The 20,330-nt window shown below is 40.8% G+C and overlaps 1 protein-coding gene across 7 annotated transcripts in view; it reads left to right on the top strand.

The window, feature by feature from the left end:
- Nucleotides 1-20,330, top strand: part of APBA1 (amyloid beta precursor protein binding family A member 1) — a 239,709-nt gene that overhangs the window by 117,926 nt on the left and 101,453 nt on the right. Inside the window, exon 2 of one of the 7 annotated variants that reach the window (XM_049710927.1) lies at nucleotides 12,090-12,148. The exons of the other annotated variants lie outside the window; for them this stretch is intronic. The gene's annotated coding sequence lies outside the window, so the exon portion shown is untranslated. The remainder of the gene's footprint in view (nucleotides 1-12,089; nucleotides 12,149-20,330) is intronic. 7 annotated transcript variants of the gene reach the window in all.

Raw genomic sequence — 20,330 nt, 5'->3', positions numbered from 1 at the left:
CTATTAAGGGTTAGCATCACCCCTAGGTCTAAGGAATAAATAATGCTCAGGTTTATATTTTCTAAGAGTGCTAACTATTGGTTCCTTTGCAAAGAGTAGTAAACTACAACTGTACTTGGTCACAAACTCACACTAGGCATCAGAATTCTTACCACAGCAGAAGTCATCATTGACTGCATTTGTGTAAATTCTGACAGGCTGTCAGCACAGTTGTGCTCATGAACTTTCAGTCTTGGCGTCTCCGTCCAGCATCTCTCTGATTTCCCATATCTATCCCTAAGATTTCAGTCTTTAGTGTGTGCACTGAACAGAGATGTAAATGCTTTGGTTTGCCCTTGATGACCAAAGAAGAGCTGGTGTGGTTGCAGATCCAGATATATTTGAACTGGTTTGATATTTTCCACTTGATATAAAGTGGGGGACACATCGATGTGATAGTGACAGATTTCTCTGGATTATGTTTGTGTTGCTGTGCCTTAAGGGTTCCTATGAAAAACTTCATGTACCACACGTGAGTCCTAGTTGAAGAATTACCTAAATGCTTTTCTGATTTAGGTTCAAGTAGCAATTCATGTTGAGCTATAAATATGAAAGGGATTTGGTTTTGCTGTTTTCTTTTTTTTTTTTCTTTCTCTCTCTCTCTCTTTTTATTTGCCACTTAACTGCTTCCTCATTTTGGGTCCATCAGTTTTAAGCTTAGATTAGAACAGTCACCTGAGTCATAAAATTTGGCAGTTAAATGGACAGTATCCTCGTTACATAAATAGCTTATATAATCTTTACGAATAACACTAAGGCCACAACAGATAAGTGAGTAGAGGACATGAACAATTCCCTAAAGTAAAAATCCACATGGCCAGTATGCATTTTAAAAACGGTTCAACTCCCTGGTAATCATAGAAATGTCAGTTAAAACAACCACAAGTATCCTTTCTTATCTTTAAAATTCTACTTTGGTAGGTTACTTAACTTTTTCTTAAAGTTTTAATTAGAAGAAGGCATTAAAGATTTTGACATATCTGTTAAATTAATAAATTTTAACGTATGTTGCAAAAGTGTTTGCCAAACTGTTGTAACAATTATACTCCTAGGTATGCCAGTATAGGGAGGAGAAGCCTGTCTCTCTGCACTCTTGGGTGCATTGAGATGATCCATTTTTAAAATGCTGCCAATGAGAGAACAAATTACTGCATAACTATATAATACTTTTGGGCATTAAATGAATACTTATGAAGATTTTATATAACACAGAAGAGATGCTTATGAAAAGGACAAATGGCACTTTGGGTAGCCCCAGCCCTACACTTCACATAGTCAAATAGAGTCTAAGGGAGGGTTCCATTCCTTTTGTTCCCACTTCATACAGCCTGAGGAATGTTTAAAACTTGGGTGAAAGAGCCCGGTGGTAGAGCCCACTTCCTCCCATGTATTGGAAAATGGTTTTGCAAATATTAAAACTCATTTCCGTGGTTAAATCAACTACTGTTTGGAAGAAACCTGGATTATCTCCAAGCAAAATGAGTTTCTGATGTTGAAACGTTCTTGCCTCACTTAGTTTTGAATACTTAAGTTATGGAGATATTTGGACACGTGCAAGACGTCAGAATCATCCGTCATTCTTCAGCTCCCTTAGCTTATCCCTATCCTGTCATCTGTTTATGTCTGTGACGAATTCTTTAGAAACCATGTTGTGAAGAGAGCCGACCTTTCTGCAGGTGTCCTTACCACTGAACCAAAATGAATAGAGAAAGCTCTCAGAGACTTATCTTCAGAATCTGTGATATCACCACGTGTGTTTCTTTTAACCTAAAAATATCTGCCATTCTTTGCGATTTCTAAAGGGTGTGCCTCATTTGAGAGGCAGCAGCAAAGTCTCACACTCAACATAATTTTATTTTTAAGGTAGAAAAAAATTAGAAATGATGAACTGTTTTGACTGGTGTGTCACTGAATCCCTGATGAAAGCTGTTCTTGTAAGCACATCAGATAAGTCTTTGTTGTATTATAAAGACACATGCACCCCAATGTTCATTGCAGCACTATTTACAATAGCCAGGTCATGGAAGCAACCTAAATGCCCATCGACATACAAATGGATAAAGAAGATGTGGCACATATATGCAATGGAATATTACTCAGCCGTAAAAAACAACGAAATTGAGCTATTTGTAATGAGGTGGATGGACCTAGAGTCTGTCATACAGAGTGAAGTAAGTCAGAAAGAGAAAGACAAATACCGTATGCTAACACATATATATGGAATTTAAGAAAAAAAATGTCATGAAGAACCTAGGGGTAAGATAGGAATAAAGACACAGACCTACTAGAGAATGGACTTGAAGATACAGGGAGGGGGAAGGGTAAGCTGTGACAAAGCGAGAGAGACGCATGGACATATATACACTACCAAATGTAAGGTAGATAGCTAGTGGGAAGCAGCCGCGTAGCACAGGGAGATCAGCTTGGTGCTTTGTGACCGCCTGGAGGTGTGGGATAGGGAGGGTGGGAGGGAGGGAGATGCAAGAGGGAAGAGATATGGTAACATATGTATATGTATAACTGATTCACTTTGTTATAAAGCAGAAACTAACACACCATTGTAAAGCAATTATACTCCAATACAGATGTAAAAAATAAATAAATAAATAAACAAAGCAAAGAAAAAAAAGGAACGAAATTGGATCATTTGTAGAGATGTGGATGGACCTAGAGGCTGTCATACAGAGTGAAGTAAGTCAGAAAGAGAAAAACAAATATGTATAATAATGCATATATGTGGAATCTAGAAAAATGGTACAGACGAACTGGTTTGCAAGGCAGAAATAGAGACAGATGTAGAGAACAAACGTATGGACACCAAGCGGGGAAAGCGGGGTGGAAGGAGGTAGTGGTGGGATGAACTGGGAGATTGGGATTGACATATATACACTAATATGTATAAAATAGATAACTAATAAGAATCTGCTGTATAAAAAATAAATAAAATAATAAAAACTAAAAAACATAATAATAATAAGCTCCCTGCAAGTGTTTAGTGCTGATGGAAGCTTTGAGGTGTGTTTGTGTGCTGACTCTTTGGATGTGGAGATGTTAAAAGTTTGGATTCCTCCTCATCAAAGACTGCAGTTGGATCTCAAGTGAGCCAGTTGCGTCTATGTCTCACTTCTTCAAGTATGGAATTTATGGAGCCCACTAATTTTATAAATATGTTTTAGTGTAAAGCATCTGGGTGGGCTTTGGACTGTGCCAACCTGGGGCTGAGTACTGGCTCTGCCAGAAACTAACTGCATGACCTTAATTTACTCTACACACCCTTATGGCAGGTGAAGTTTGGTCCTTCATCTGACACGTGGGAATAACAACACTCACTTGGCAATCTTGTGAGGATAACGATAATATATGTAGTATATAAGAATCAACACGTGTTAATTAACATTAATACTTCCATAGTGTTTTATTAACATTGTATAAGGAAGTACTTGAACAAGCTGCTTTTTTAAAAATCCTTATTGGAGTATAATTGCTTTACAATGTTGTGTTAGTTTCTGCTGTACGACAAAGTAAATCAGCTATAAGTATACATATATCCCCATATCCCCTCCCTCTTGAGCCTCCCTCCCACCCTCCCTATCCCACCCCTCTAGGTTGTCACAAAGCATCGAGCTGATCTCCCTGTGAGCTGCTTTTTGAATGACTTTATGATTTACCCAAATTAACCCAATGCATTTTGGGTTCAATTTCTAGTCTAGGTGAGGGGTTTTCCCAGTGATGCACAAGACCCTTTCCACTGCCTTCGTGCTCCATGACATGCACTGGTAAGATGGTCGGGGGGGTCTCTATTGTTTTCTGAGACCTGGGAGTGAAGCTTTTTTCACCAGAAAAACCAACATACTCATATAGGAGTCAATCCACACTTTTGTATTCACTAGCACCATGCTGAACCAAATATATTTAATTGGATGCTTAATAATTCTGATTCAGACACTTTATAGGCTGCAAGAAAGATATATTCTATTTCTGCCAGGAACGTGTAAAGTATTCAGAACAATTTTTTTTTAAAAAAGGTCTGTGCTTATAGCTTAGTTCATTTCTCATGCCTCTCTCACCCATTCTTAAACTCATGAAGCTGTCAAAAGCAGTGTTCACACTGGAAACAACCCAAATATCCATCAGTAAGAGAATAGACGAACAAATTGCATATTCATACATTGTAATACTACTCAACAGTAAAAAATTCTGAGTTATGAAGAGATGCAACAACGTGGGTGAATCTTAAATACATTATGTTGAGCCAAAGAAGCCAGACACAAAACAGTATATACTGAAAGACTTCATTTCTGTGAAGTTTGTGAAGAGGAAACTCCAATCTATGATGACAGAAGTCAGAATAGCAGTTCTCTGGGGGTGGAGCAGTTATCTCTGGGGATAGTGAGTACAAAGGGGGCAAAAAGAGATTTTCCAGGATGATGGAAATGTTCTGTAGCTTATAGATACAAGGTATGTACACACACACACATACAGATACATGTTCATCAAGCTGTACACTTAAGATTTGTGCATATACAGTATGTAAGGTATACCTCCATGAAAAAAATTGTCCGAGATAGAGCACCATTTTGTTTGGAGAAAGTAAGCTGAGGTTAGAAAGAGATTAACTCTTAAAATCGCAATTTTTTTAGGGCTTACATTTTTATAAGCTCTGTTTCTATAAAAATGAAGCTACTGTTGAATTCTGATTTTAAAACTAAATAAAACTTGTCAAGGTAGCTCCCAGTAGATGAATATATTGGATCCCTTTACTTTTCATGTAAAGTTTTAGCTCTGAAACAGAATAAACAGTATAAACAGTACTCACTTTCCCAGAGAGTTCCAGCCTTGAAGCGCCAGAAGTTTAAATTTAGAAGGAACATTGATTTTAAATGTTTCTTTGGATGAATCGCTAGTTCAGTTCAAAGAAAAGGACAAGTTATGTTGGAGATTCATCCTCCCATCTTGGGTTTGTTAAATTCCATGGGAGAAGCAGGAGGATAAATTACTCAGAGTTGAATGTGAGAGTGTTTGAACTCAAAGTAAATGGATTTTCATGCAGGACATCTTCATTTTATGCATAAAGAGTGAGCCATTAGTTGATTACTCTCCTTTTGCTCTGTGGTATGCTTTTTCTGAGACTGGAAGAGAGAAACGCAATGAATCAAGCAAGGGGTGTGGGGACATATCCAGGTGTCACCTAAATAGAATAAACACCCAACTTATGAAGATCATCTGGAAGGCAAAGTCAACACTGTCACTTCACTTTTTTCCTTAAAAACCTTGACTGAAAAATTTGTAAGCAACTTCTTCTGCTGTAGTGTTCAAAGCCTTTCATGATCTTTTTTCTCAATCTTTCTAGACATTCCCCCACTTTTCTGAAGGAATCCCCACCCCTAGCTTTCTGTCCACAGGGAACTACGCGGTAATTCTTTAAAGCTCTCTCAACAATTCCGTTTTGGCCTCTGCCATGTGCTTCCCATTTCTACATTAATCACAGACACCATGCCTTACACAGAACAGGCATTAAAGGTTTACAGAATTAAGGGAAGTGGAGAAAGAGAAAGCCTGCATCTATCTGAACAGCACAGATGAAAAGGAACGATGAAATGTTTCAGATTTACCATTTCATGGTACACAGGTTTTGCACTAAAAGAGATTTCACGGAACCTTTCAAAAGCCTTGTCTTTCCCTGATTCAGAACTTCATAATACCGAGTAATTAAGATTTTTGTTCCAGGAATATGAAAGGTCACCCAGACTTATTTCTGTAACAAAATAGTTTAACGGTTGCAGGAAAAAATAATCAGGAAAAAAAAAAGATTGATTCTGAAACTCTGTATGCTAAAATTAAAAAATAAACAGATTTATATTATTTTATTTTTTAAATATTAAGTTTTAAAACCCCACAATCTGCTATGAGCCACAGTGTTCAGCAGCATTATGAGCAGCTGTGACCTCGTCCCCTGGAATCTGTCACCAAGGCCTAATAGCTGGTTAGAGGTCCAAAAGATGTCCATTGAATTATTTTTCCAAACGTTTTTCTTTTTAAAAACTGTGTGTCTAATGAACATTACTTAAAGGTAGAATATGTCAACACTACTTTTCCTCATAGCCAATGATTTAACATAACTTCTGTTAAAGTTTTAAGTTATTCATATATGTATTATATATACCTATATGCATATATAATATCTATATCATATATTATACATATTTACATATACACCTAGAGTGTACCTACACATATACACCGAAAATGGCCAATAAGTTAGTTACACATCGTGGGGGGGCAGTATGCTCCTCTTTGCTCTTGTCTCAGGACCTTTGAACTTGCTGTTCACTCTGTTTGGAATGCTTTCCTCCCAGGTAACTGTGCGCTTACTCTCTCATGTGTATCTTCATCCTTGTTTTTTCCCTTTACAGTCCTTCTCGGAACTCACAGTATGTATATTTGATTACTTGTAAACTCCTCAATATGGGATCCATGAGGGCAAGGATCTTGTCTGTTTTATTTACTTTGTATCCCTAGTACCTAGCACAATGCCACACGTATACTAGGAGCTCATTAAATATTTGCAAAATGAATGGTTGCATGAATGACAATGGTCATCTGACCAACCCTCTACCAACACATGAATTCCCCCTGTATCATTCCCAATAAGAATCTACAGTCGCAAATTAATCAAAGGGCACTTATAAAACAATATGGGAACAAACTGAGTCCAGAAGAGGTAAAAATAAAACAAACGAATGGCCCAAGTTGAGAAAGAGGAGGAGGAAAATTTCAGAGAGCATTTAAAAGGGAAGAAGAAATCAGTCTGACCCATTTTGTATTATGGAAAGATGGCTGGTGGATATAAACTGCATCATTTGTCACAGAGTTTATTATTTTTATTCCTCAATCCCTGAGAAATTAATATCTGTGTAGCACTTTAAGGTTACAAGTACAGTTTATGATGTTATTTATAACTAAGTGGCTACATAAATAAAAACAGGCCGTGTAAGGAGTAATGATGAGAGTATATCATGAGCCAAAGAGTATAAGGTCCAATATAGAAAATCCTGCATGTGCCTCATCTAATTTGGACCTCATAACAACCAAATCAGTGAGACAGGTATACTTATTATTCCCATTTTTCAGATGTGGAAACTGAGTCTCAGAGACTTTAAATGACATGCATCTTACATCTTATGCATACCAGATTCCAAATTTGATGCCAGATATTTAGAATCTGAAGCCTAACATATGATGGAAAAACTCTGTTTTTGCATCAATTCTGGGAAGCAAGTTATTAAAAAAAAATTATTTCTCCTCTGTCTTAATGTCAGCCTCCTTTCCATGTTGGTATTCAAGTAAAGGTATTCCTTTTTTTTATTATTACAAACTTGTTTTAAAAGTTCTTTACTCTCACTTCTTCCACAGTCACTTTGTAACCATAGATTGAATTCATGTGAATTGAATTATTTGGATTTAAAAGGTGCTTAACTCTGCAGTTACCCTCTTTTACCACAAGAGGGCACTTACAGGCCAGTGAGGCCAAGACCACTGAGGGGTTTATGAGAAGTTGTAAAAGAATTGGGGGAATTAAAATTTAGAGACCATGTCATGACTCCTGACAAGGTGTGAAGTTGATGACTCATTGGATGAAGATGGCAGGAAGTGAAATATCTGTGGGTTTTAGACACCCTTGGACAAGAGAGTGGCAGAATACAAGAGGACAAATAGTGCAGAGGCCTCAGCTGGTGACAGTTACCCTTGACATAGTTATTGCCTTAAGCAAACACTCCTCAAAGCACCTACAGTGTCTCAGGCACGGCGCTGGGTGTTTGGACAATGACAGCAAGGACATAGCCCCTTCTTCCTCCAAACCCCCTGTCTAGCAGGGTGACTGACAGCCTGTTCCCACTAATCTCCGTGTTTTGCTTTAAAGATAAGATTGCAAATGGAGAGCCTGCAATGGCCTGCAGCTGGCCGTGTTTGGTGTTGGCCCACACGCTGCCCCATATTTTGCTTTTTCGTACACCTGGCTGGCTCCATTCGTTTTACATTACCTGCCTGGCTCCTGTAGACATTTGAGTTTTGTCCCTGTGATTTCCCTGCTCTCCTTCACCTTGCCCACTGTGAAGACAAGCCCCGTCTACTTCTGTGCTTTTTTTTTTTGAGAGGTTTGGTTACCACCGCCCTGGACGTTTCAGGGCTTCAGCTGCTTTGCTGCCTCAGCAGCTGCTGTGACAAAGGAGACGTCAGCTACTTCTTCTCCAGATGAGATCTGAAGTAAAATGACCTTGTTTGCCTCAAAGAGAAGGACCAAAGGCTTTGTGGGGAGGAGGGGGGCCAACAAATGAGCAGGATGTGCTAACATGGCTGGCCCTGGGGACACCAGTGGCCAAATGTTGGTGGCACCAGGCTGCCTCCAAGGGCATATGACCCTGTCCCTTTCCTTCCAGGGTTTTACTTCTTTTCATCTTTTCCTTTTTCTTATTTCTTACCTTATCTTTCCCATTTTACCCCTTTCTTCCCATGTTATCTTCTCACTGCTTCCTGCTCCCTCTGGTGGCCCTAACAGAAACTGATGGTGATGCAGGGACTGAATCTGGCCCTAAAGTGGATGTTGTTTGGCTGGTGTCGTGTTTTAATTCAATTGCATTTGATGGTCTTTGGACATGGCATGCTGTCCAGTTCATGCCACAGTCCCTTCCACTCAAACAAACACACCTACAGCTGCATTCATTTAATTTACCTGCCTGGCCCTAGCATCTGTGTGCTCCAGAGGTTATTTAAATGAATGAAGGTGTGTGCTGCCTGTATTACTATTCAGATGGGGCTCTCCTTTTTTTTTTTTTTTTTTTCAGTATATGGGCCTCTCACTGTTGTGGCCTCTTCCTTGCGGAGCAGAGGCTCCGGATGCGCAGGCTCAGCGGCCATGGCTCACAGGCCCAGCCGCTCCGCGGCATGTGGGATCCTCCCGGATTGGGGCACGAACCCATGTCCCCTGCATCGGCAGGCGGACTCTCAACCACTGCGCCACCAGGGAAGCCCAAGATGGGGCTCTTCTAATACTTAAGAGCTCAGGTGTCCCCACCACCTTTTACCCATTAATGGCTTCCACCTGTTAATTTGTCAGAAGCTGTTCCTATGCAGGTAAGGAGACATTTATAAGCTTGCTTACAAATATGAAAAATATTACAGGAGGGCTTGCAGCCTCTGTCTGAAGACTGTCAGCCCACTTGTACTAGTTTCCTGTTGCTGATGTAACATTATCACAAATTTATCAACTTAAAACAACAAAAATTATCTACAGTTCTGTAATTCAGACAGACACAAGTCCCACGGGGCTGAAATCAAGGTGTCTGTAGGACTCTGTTCCTTGCTGGAGGCTCTGGGGGAGGATCCGTTTCTTTGCTCATTCAGATTGTCAGCAGAATTCAGTTCTTCGAGGCTGTTGGACCGAGGTCTGCATTTCCACGCTGGCCAGAAGCTGCCGCCCATTCCAGCTTCTAGAAGCCACTTTCATTCCTTGGCTCATGCCCACTGTCCTTCACCATCTTCAAAGTCAGCAGTGGGGGTCCAGTCCCTCAAGTTTCCAATCTTCTATCTCATCTCTGTGACACAGCTGGAAAAGATTCTGTGTTTTTAAGGACTCAAGTGATTAGGTTGGGCCCACCCAGATAATCCAGGTTAATCTTCCCATCTCAAGGTCCATCCCTTTAATCACAACTGTAAGTCCCTTCATCACATAAGGTAACGTCTGCACAAGTTCCGGGGATTAGGGCATGGACGTCTTTGGGGGCCATTATTCTGCTGACCACACTGCTGATCCTGGCTCTTAAATTGGTAGGAAACTCACATGGTAATTGTATTTGAAGCCAGACATGAGGTGCCCTGCTGAGTAAAGCACTTGGCCAGGGATGGGGAAAGCTTAGATTTCATTCCAGCCCTGTGGTCATGACCCTGGCCAAGGCTGTGAAGCTTTGTTTCTTTTAGGATATTGCCAAGATGACCAGCTTTAAATTTTCTTAGAAATTGAAAATGAATAAAATTAACACTCTAGTAACCAGAATTCTCAATTACTGGTATAACAGAGACCTACTCAATATGCTTTCCTTCTTAATTACTAAGAGAAACCAGGTTTTATTGGGGGTAGCAAGGGGTACAGCCAAAACCCCAAACCAAACAACAATAAAATCTGTGGGTCTGAGCTTTCCTGGCGGGTAGAGGTGGTCAGTGTGACACATTTTTGGTTGAGATATAAATGGAAATTACTGGATAGGGATTCCAGGAAAGCTCTTTAGAAGGAGCCGACTTACGGCTTCCCTGGTGGCGCAGTGGTTGAGAGTCCACCTGCCGATGCAAGGGACACGGGTTCGTGCCCCAGTCCGGGAGGATCCCACATGCCGCGGAGCGGCTGGACCCGTGAGCCATGGCCACTGAGCCTGCACGTCCGGAGCCTGTGCTCCGCGGTGGGAGAGGCCACAACAGTGAGAGGCCCGCGTACTGAAAAAAAAAAAAAAAAGAAGGAGCCAACTTAGCTGATACACACCCCCTCTTGCCCGATGCCCTGCCCCATCTACCTGCCTGGATGTAGACATGACGACAGGCACTCGGGCTGCCATCTTGAAAGTTGTAGATGAGAGACAAGCCCTAAGGAAGACAAACTGGAAAGGGAGAAAGAGTCAAGTCCTCAACAGTATTGCAGAACCCCCATACCAGCCCTGGACTGCCCACTTCCAGATTTCTTTTCTATGAGAGAAAAAGATGCCAGTGGCAGAGTTAGAGAGGGGAGGAAGTAAAAGGTCCTTTGTTTGTAAGCAGCTGAATTGAATTACTCACTAGTCTCTGTGTTCTAACAATTGATTATTACTCTAAAGATTATCACAAGATTCAGAAGTGTCCCCTACCGATAGGAAATGAGCTGTGAAAAATAACCTTTTCTTAATGTATTTAACTCTATCAAATGATTTCAAAACAAAAGTAGGTATAAATGTACATCTAATACCTTTAATTGCAATATCTTTTTCACTTTTATCTCATTTTGTTATCAGAATAACCCCATGAGGCAGGTGGGTCAGACATTGGCATTGTTTTCATTTGCAGTTCAGGAAACTGAGGCACAAAGTGGTTTAGCAGCCTTCTTACAGACCCCAAATCCTTATTTATATATATATATATATATATTTTTTTTTTTTTTTTTTTTTTTTGCGGTACGCGGGCCTCTCACTGTTGTGGCCTCTCCCGTTGCGGAGCACAGGCTCCGGACGCGCAGGCTCAGCGGCCATGGCTCACGGGCCCAGCCGCTCCGCGGCATGTGGGATCTTCCCGGACCGGGGCACAAACCCGCGTCCCCTGCATCGGCAGGCGGACTCTCAACCACTGCGCCACCGGGGAAGCCCCCTTATTTATATTTTTGACTCTAAGCCATTTGCTCTCTCTTGCTCCTCACTTTGTAAGGTTTATCTCTTAATATTTTGAAAGAACCCCTAATATATGATGCGAAAAAAGGACAAAAATTGTTTTCCTTTGCCTGTGATGTGTATTTAACATGGAAAAACTGTAAGATTATCCTTCTCAAGGCTTCCCTCCCCCTAAGATTGGGCAGGTCACTCAAGCTGGTTCTAATGAAGGAGAAGTTGAGGGACCTCTCGGAGATGAGGGTGACCAGGCCCTGGGGATGATCTGTGATTCCAGACGCCACTAGCAAGCGTCGCCCTGTGGTTCTCTGACCTCCTCCAGCTCTCTCCACCTTCTCCTCTAGTTAAATCATAGCGGCCCAGGCTGTCCTTTCAGCAGAGTCCCTGGGTAGGAACAGTTCCTAGAGAAATAGAATTGGGGACAGGAAAGGCAGCCCACAATCTGTCGTCAACAGTTACTTCACAGAACTGAAGTAGATTGACCCCTGAATAAGAATAACTTGCTCTGCTACTGTAGTGAACTATCTGGTCAGAACGATTTCAGATTTTCTAAATCTCGTGGATTAACCTTTAGAGCAAAATGCTGATTTTTATGATGATGAAATGGAATCTAGACCAAAGAGTACAAATAAGTGACATCCTTGTTTTCAGATTGCTTCCTCCATCTGAAGGACTGAAGAATTCTCAGTACAAGTTATGAACTTTTAAAGGTAAATGTATCTTGTATAATTTCAAAGATCAACATGCTTTAGAAAATTTATAAACTGAAGAGGAATAAAAAGAGTGTTTCCACCAGGCAGAGCAGAGGTCTCTCTTCAAATGCCTTCCTTTTCTTTGAAGAGGTGATGACTTTGACCTGGATCTTCTATGACATTTAAAAGCCCCTATGTTGGGGACTTCCCTGGCAGTCCACTGCAGGGGGCGCGGGTTCAGTCGCTGGTCAGGAAACTAAGGTCCCACATGCTGCGTGGTGTGGCAAAAAAAAAAACAAAGCCCCTGTGTTGAAGGCCGTTTATTGGTAACTTAATTGACTTAAATATCTTATTTTCACATTCTGGGGTTTTTTAGTATCGAAACTAATTTCACATCTGAGTCAAAATGGTAAGATTCAGGACACTGAAAAATCATCATCATGAATGCAAATTCACAGAGGGCTTCCTACACTGTACATTACAAAAGGCACCCTGAGGGTTCCTCATTGTAGTGGAGGCTTGGTCTCTGCCATCAGAGTATTCAGAATCTAAAGGGAGAGAGAGACTAAACACCAGATACATTTTTTTTAAAAAACAAGATGCAATGCTTTATGACTATTTGCAAGCACCTTACCTGAATTAGCAGATGTCTCCTGCCCAACTTGATCCTGTTTGTATTGGTTAGAGCTATTGGTCATAACTAATAGAAACCAAGGCAACTAGATTAAGGAGGGAAGAAAGTGGGGAGAAGATATATTTAAAGAATGTGTAGTGTCTTTTTTTATTATTAAAGTATAATTGATTTACAATGTTGTGTTAGTTTCTGGTGTACAGCACAGTGATTCAGATACAGATATATATATGTATATTCTTTTGCATATTCTTTTCCATTATGGTTTATTACAGGATACTGAATATAGTTCCCTGTGCTATACAGTAGGTCCTTGTTGTTTATCTATTTTATATATAGTAGTTTGTATCTGCTAATCCCAAACTCCTAATTTATCCCTCCCCCACTCCCTTTCCCCTTTGGTAACCGTAAATATGTCTGTGAGTCTGTTTCTGTTTTGTAAATAAGTTCATTTGTATCATATTTTCGATTCCACATATAAGTGATATCATATGGTATTTGTCTTTTTCTTTCTGATTTACTTCACTCAGTATGATAATCTCTAGGTCCATCCATGTTGCTGCAAATGGCATTATTTCATTCTTTTTTGTGGCTGAGCAGTATTCCATTGTATATATGTACCACATCTTCTTTATCCATTTATCTGTCCATGGACATTTAGGTTGTTTCCATGTCTTGGCTATCGTGAATACTGCTGCTATGAACGTAGGGGTGCATGTATCTCTTTAAATTAGAGTTTTGCCTGGATATATGCCCGGGAGTGGGATTGCTGGGTCATATGGTAGCTCTATTTTTAGTTTTTTAAGGAACCTCCATGCTGTTTTCCATAGTAGCTGCACCAGTTTACATTCCCACCAACAGTGTAGGAAGGTTCCTTTTTCTCCACACCCTTGTCAGCGTTTATTTGTAGACTTTTTAATGATGCCCATTCTGACCGGTATGGGGTGATACCTTACGGTAGTTCTGATTTGCATTTCTGTGATAATTAGCGATGTTGAACATCTTTTCATATGCCTATTGGTCATCTGTATGTCAAGAATATATAGTGTCTTATGGATCCCAAGAACATGCACCCTGGCTACAGGAGGGACTGGAAAGCTAGCAAGAATCCAGCCAGGTGTTTGTTGTTTGTTTTGCATTTTGTTTTTGCCTCACTCATCCACTGATTCTCAGTTTCAGTCTCTCTGTGCCAGTTAGCACATCTTCTACGAAGCCCCTTTTGTCCAAGATGACTAAATTGGTTTTTGTTCTTCCATTCATGCAGCCAGCCCAGATTAGAACTGGAACCTCTTGGTCCCATTTCTAAATTTCTGCAGAAAGAACTCTGACCTATCATGGGTAAGGGACTCACCCCAGTCACTTGGCTAAGGTCCAGTGGAATAAATGAGATAAAGGCCAACCCCTAGGAACATGTGGATGATGAAAAAGCAGTTTTAGAGAAGGTAGAACTGTGATAAGCTGCACAGAGACCCCAAAAGGTGTCTTCTAGTCTGACTGAAGAACAAAACATCGCTTTATAACCTGTGGGCCAAGGCCCTGGGTGGGGAATGGCAGGTGGGAGGGTAGAAACTCATATTTATTGATGGGTCCTTCCTTGAAACCATCCACCCAGATAACAAGCCTTCTCCATAGACTGAATAAATAGTATATCCTGAGCATATGGGTGTAGATGGTATTTAATTGTGTGTAGATGTTATTACAATTAATACAATTTAAATTGCTTTCTATGTGTTAGTGAATTAATCCTATCTTTTGGTCATTGTGTGTCTTTTTCGATCACTGGGCACTGTTAGTAAAGCTGTTCTTGTGCGAGAGTCCCCTTTATGGAAGATAGTTGAGGAGCCCTGTGTATAAGGTTAGGTTTGGACTGAGAGACTATATGAGCAGTTGTGAGTGTTGGCTGTGATGGTCAACAGGAAGCTCGACACATGAATTTTATTTTATTAGTCCTCCTTTGTTTTTCTCGTCATGAATTTGTCTATAGATACCTTACTGCACAGAAGTGTTTTATATGCATGATATAGTAAATTTGTAGAAAGTCCATTCTGATTGATAAAGAATATTTAAATTGACCTTGTGTTACTTTCAACTCTGTTTAGTAACAGGAACTTGGCCAGCAAAGGGTTAATAAGAAGAGGTCCTTTGTAATGTGCCGTGAGCAATATTTAAGCCTGGCTTGCAATTGCCTGCTGATGGTTGACACAAGAGCAAATGCTTTTAAAGTGTTTTAAAATATCCCTTAAAGGTACCTTAAATTCTAAAAGTACTGTTTGCAGCATTTAACAAACTCTCTTCCTATATATTGCAAAGGGAAAGTTCCATTTCAGCCTAAAAATAACAGTAACAATCAAATAAGAGTAGAAGCTAGTATTACTGTGGCAGTTTCTTGATACAAGGACGCCACACTTTATAAACATGTCTTCATCTTATTCTTGCAACAAATGTCAATACCGTATCTACCCGTTTTATAAGGAAGGGAATTGAGTTTGAGAAGCCTGCAATTTACGTCAAATTACTTGGATCCAAATTAATATGCTTTTACTGTTTGTAAAATACTCCCTTGAATGGAAGAAATGATGACAGAGATCCAATTAACCCATTAGGTTAACTGGGGAAAATTCAGACATTGCGGGCACATTGAAGGGACACATACCTTTGTCATTAAGACTAGATCCTGGGGGCTTCCCTGGTGGCACAGTGGTTGAGAGTCCGCCTGCCGATGCAGGGGACGCGGGTTCGTGCCCCGGTCCGGGAAGATCCCACGTGCCGCGGAGCGGCTGGGCCGGTGAGCCATGGCCGCTGAGCCTGTGCGTCCGGAGCCTGTGCGTCCGGAGCCTGTGCTCCGCAACGGGAGAGGCCACGGCAGTGAGAGGCCTGCGTACCGAAAAAAAAAAAAGACTGGATCCTGGAACAAACCAGACTGTGCACTTTCAGATCCTAGCCCCACTGCTTACCTGCCTTGTGACCTTGGAAAAGTTACTCAACCCGTATGTTCCTTGGTTTCCCCTCTTTAATATGAAGATGAGTAATAACTCCTTCTTAGAGTTGGTATGAGGGTTAAATAATATTTAAGTGCATAGAAGAGTTCCTGGAACCTAGGAAGTACCGTCCGTTGATTGGCCTGGGGCCTGTGCACTTGGTGTGTTAGCACAGCCGAGGGGTGCTGCTGGTGCTGCTTCTGTAAGCCCAGTGGCCAAAGCAGTGGAGCAGTCTGGAAAGGCAGCAGGGTACAGCATCAAGTACTTCTTCAGCCCCATGATTCTCCACTTTCTAATGGTTGCCAGACCTCTTTGCACCAACACAGCAGTCAGGAGCCCAGGCATGGTGCAGGCTGTGTAGGACAGGCCAGGAGGGGCAATCCCAGCCCAGCCTGCAGCCCAGGCTCGGAGACCTATCGGGGGCCTATCTCCAATTAGCGACTACTGTCCCTCTCAGGGCTGCCACACTTCCATTTTAAATCCATCGAGTGCCATCCTTAGGAGCTGAGGAACCCTAACTAATTGGACAATAAAAGAAGATTTTGGTCTAGAGACGACGGTGCGTTTAATGGAGTTTGCAGAGATTCTGACTGCACTCCTGCTCCGCAGCTGGCTGGCTCGGGCCTGCAGAAGCCTCTTCACCTCGTTGTCCTGATTCCCCCGCAAGGAAAATGAGAGCCAGTTCACTTGCCCTCTCTGCTCTCCCCAGTAGTCCTTGGATTAATTGCTACTTGTGATTCATTTTGATTTGGTTCCAAGAAATACAACTACAGAAACACTATAGTGGGGTGAAGTACTGTTTTTCTATAATTCAGGAGAGATTATCTGTCTTAAATGGAATGACCATTCAATTTAAATTGAATAAAACTTGGACATGAGAATAAAAGGAAGCACTAAGCATAATTAAAATTATATAGATTTTCTTGGAAGACACTTAAGCAGTTTCTTGACAAAACTAAACACACTCTTACCATACATGTGATCCAGCAGTCACGCTCCTTGATATTTACCCAAAGGAGTCTAAAACTTCTGTCCACACAAAAACATGAACATGGACGTTTATAGCAGCTTTATTCATAACTGCTCAAACTTGGAAGCAACCAAGATGTCCTTCAGTAGGTGAATGGATAAATGAACTGTGGTACATGCAGACAATAGAATATTCAGCACTAAAAAGAAACGAGCTCTGAAGCCATGAATAGACATGGAGGAACCTTAAATGTATATTACTAAGTGAAAGAAGCCAATCTGTAAAGGTTACCTACTGAATGATTCCAACTGTATGATATTAAGGAAAAAGCAAAACTATGGAGACAATAAAAAGATCAGTTGTTGCCAGCAGTTAAGGGGGAGGGAAGGATGAACGGGTGGAGCATAGGGGATTTTTAGGGGATTATTCTGTATGGTACTATAATGATGGATGCATGTCATTATACATTTATCAAAACACATAATATGAACAATATTAAAAATGAACCCTAACGTAAGCTATGAATGCTGGGTAATAATAACATACCAATGTAGATTCATTGATTGTAACAAATATACAACACTGGTGGGAGATGTTAATGGTGGAGGAGGCTTGGTTGGGGGGAGGTGAGTAGGAGGGAGGTACGTAGGAACTCTACATACTTTCTACTCAATTTTGTTGTGAACCTAAAACTGCTCTAAAAAAATAAAATCTATTATTTATTAATTATATAATGTTTGGACATATGTATTGATCAGTTTTATTATAAATAGCTATATTTTTAGACTATTTTCAAAAATAAAATTATTTTTATAAAAGTAAAACTGTTTTTTTAAAAAAAGAGTATAAACTGGGATTGTCGCAAGGATCAGAGATGTGTGGTCATCTTAGTCTCAAGCAACAAACTCTGATTTGGAACTAAAAAGAAAATAAAAGATAGCATGCTTATTAATAAATTTCTTTTCTGTAGCATATCTACCCTTCTGCTGGAAACATATGCTGTCAAACTTTTCTCCTTTTTTTCCATGTTTTTATTACTAATTTATTGAGCAACTCACACTGTGCCCATACTCTATTAAATGTTTTACATACATTAATTTAGTCCTTACTAAATAAAAGCTTGTTCATTCATTCACTCAGAAATCTATCGGGCACTTGTTAATTATCACATACTCTTCCAGACAATGGGAACATAGTAGTGGTGGGGGAGAAAGCCAATAAACAAATGTGTAATATGTCAGATGAAAAGTGCTATGAAGAAACAAGAATAAAGTAATAAAAGTAAGAAATATAGTAATATTAAATAATAATAAAAAGGGAAAGAAATAAGAAAGTAAGGTGAGCAGATAGTGATGGGGGAACTGCTATTTTATATAGATTGTTGGGAAGAACTGCTCTTAACAGGTGACATTTGAGCAGGAAACATGAGGAAATGACAGGAATGAGCCATACAACTATCTGGGGGAAGAGCATTCTAGACAGAGGGAACAGAGAGTGCAAAGAAACAAGTTGGCATTTCATGGAATAGGAAGGAAGCTAGGATGGCTGAGCAGACATTAGCTGAGGGGAGCTTGAGAGTTGAGGCCAGAGTGGCAGTGGGGACCAGATCGAATAAGGTAGGTCTTTGTAAAGATTTGGGGGGTTACATGGTAGAAGACAGGAAATCATTGGAGGAGATACGTGATCTTGCTTACAGTTTGGCAGGATTGTGGAAGCCTGGACACCAATGAGGAAGCTGTTGAATGGTCTGGATAAGACTGGCAGTGGTTGTAGTGGAGAGAGTGAAAGTGCTTGGTTGGTTCTTGATCTGTTTTGAAGGGAGGAAGGACAGAGTTGCTGACAGATTTGATATAGGATATGAGAGAAAGGATTTAAGGATGATGCCAGGGTTTTGCCTGAGCAACTGAAAGAAGGGCAGTGAGGAAGATGGTGGAAGGAAGAGGTTTAGAAGTAGAAATCAGAAGTTTGTTCTTAGACATAATTTTGGGATGCCTACCAAATACCCATGATGAGATGTCAAGGAGGTAGGTGATGTGGAAAGGAGTCCAGGGGAATGGTCTGAGCTGGAAAGATAAATTTGGAAATTGTCATTGTATAGATGGTTTATAAGCTATGAGTCTGCATGAGATCACCTGCGGTAGATGGTGAAGAGAAGGGTCCAAGGACTAAGCTCTCCAGTGTGGAGAGACCTGGGAGATGAACCAGCCAATGAGATGCTGAAGGAGCAGCCAGGGAGGGGAACCAGGAGAAAATGGTCCCCTGGAAGCCAGGAGAGGAGAGTGCTTAGCAAGGGTGTGATCCACTGTTTTAAGTGCTGCCCAACAGTCAAGGCCAATGACTGACAGATTGTGCAGCATGGAACTTGTGGGTGACCTGGACAAAAGCTGGTTCAGTGGAGCAGTAGGGATGAGAGCCTGACTGGAGTTGGCTTACCACAGAACTAAAAAAGAGAAAGGAGAAACCAAGAGATGGTCTCAGAAAGGTTAATAACCCTGCTCATGGGAACACATCTCGTAAGTGGCAGAACTAGGATTCCAACTCAGATCTTTCTTACTCCAGAGTCTGGAGAGTTTACAGTAGGGGAAGGAGTCCTGAACCAGGAACCAGTGGGGCTTTGACACTAACTGTGTAGTCTTGGAAACTCATTCAACAAACTTCTTTGAGGTCCTACTATATGTCAGGCGCAGCGCAAGGTGTGAGGGCTACAGAGATTAATAACACAGACCCCTGAGCCAGCTAGGGGGTGAGAAAGGAAGTTAGGGATGGCTCCTAGAGAGAGGTGGAACAGACATTTTAGTTCTTCCTCTCATTTCTTAAACAAGTGGGGAGGTTGGCTAAGAAAAGCTCTAAGCGCCTTTCTTATACTTAAATTCCACGGACTGGGGATATAAGCAGATCTTTTCACCTACAGATGAGGAAGGGAAAATCAGCAAACTTCCCACCCCCTCCAGGGTGTATTGCCAAGGTATTTTAAAGGTGTCAACGCTTAGTTGGAATTATAAATTGGGAGAAGTGTGTGCAGGCACTTTAGGTGCAATTAGTGCAGTAGATTAAAATCATTTTGAAGTGACCTCATTCACTTCCCAAACTGTTTAAATTGATTTTACAATTTTCTGCCCATGTAAGTGGCCAGATGACATATGGATAGCTGGGGAACTGCTAGTAGATTTTAATGAGCTTACCCTTGTCAAGCAAGGAAAAAAGGTAAAAGCTGTTATAGCATGTCTTTTTACTGCATCAATAAAAAAGGGTGGGGGTGGGGGCTTCATGCTTCTTCAATGGGCTTTTACAGTATTGTCAATAAGCCTGAAATGCCCGAGATTCTTTTGTAGTATTTCATCACAGCAAAGCAGCCCTCATCTCTGCTGAGTGGCATCACTAAATAAAAATTTTGTTTCTCTATGGAAAGAGAACCTATAAGTCCAGTCAAAAGCCAAATGATACACTGGAAGAAGATACTTGCAACAGTGTGACAGTAAAAAGGTTAATATTCTTAATATTTTAAAAAATCCTCCTCCAAGTGCATAAGAAAAGGACTTGATAGAAAAGCAAGCAGTCCACAAAAAAGGAAATGCAATGACCAATAAGCCTATGAAAAAGTGACCATTCTGCTAGTTGTCA

The sequence above is a fragment of the Orcinus orca genome, chromosome 6 (assembly GCF_937001465.1).
Source record: "Orcinus orca chromosome 6, mOrcOrc1.1, whole genome shotgun sequence".
Taxonomy (NCBI): domain Eukaryota; kingdom Metazoa; phylum Chordata; class Mammalia; order Artiodactyla; family Delphinidae; genus Orcinus; species Orcinus orca.
The sequence above is the reverse complement of the archived record's forward strand: the minus strand, read 5'-3'. Positions and strand labels throughout refer to the sequence as shown.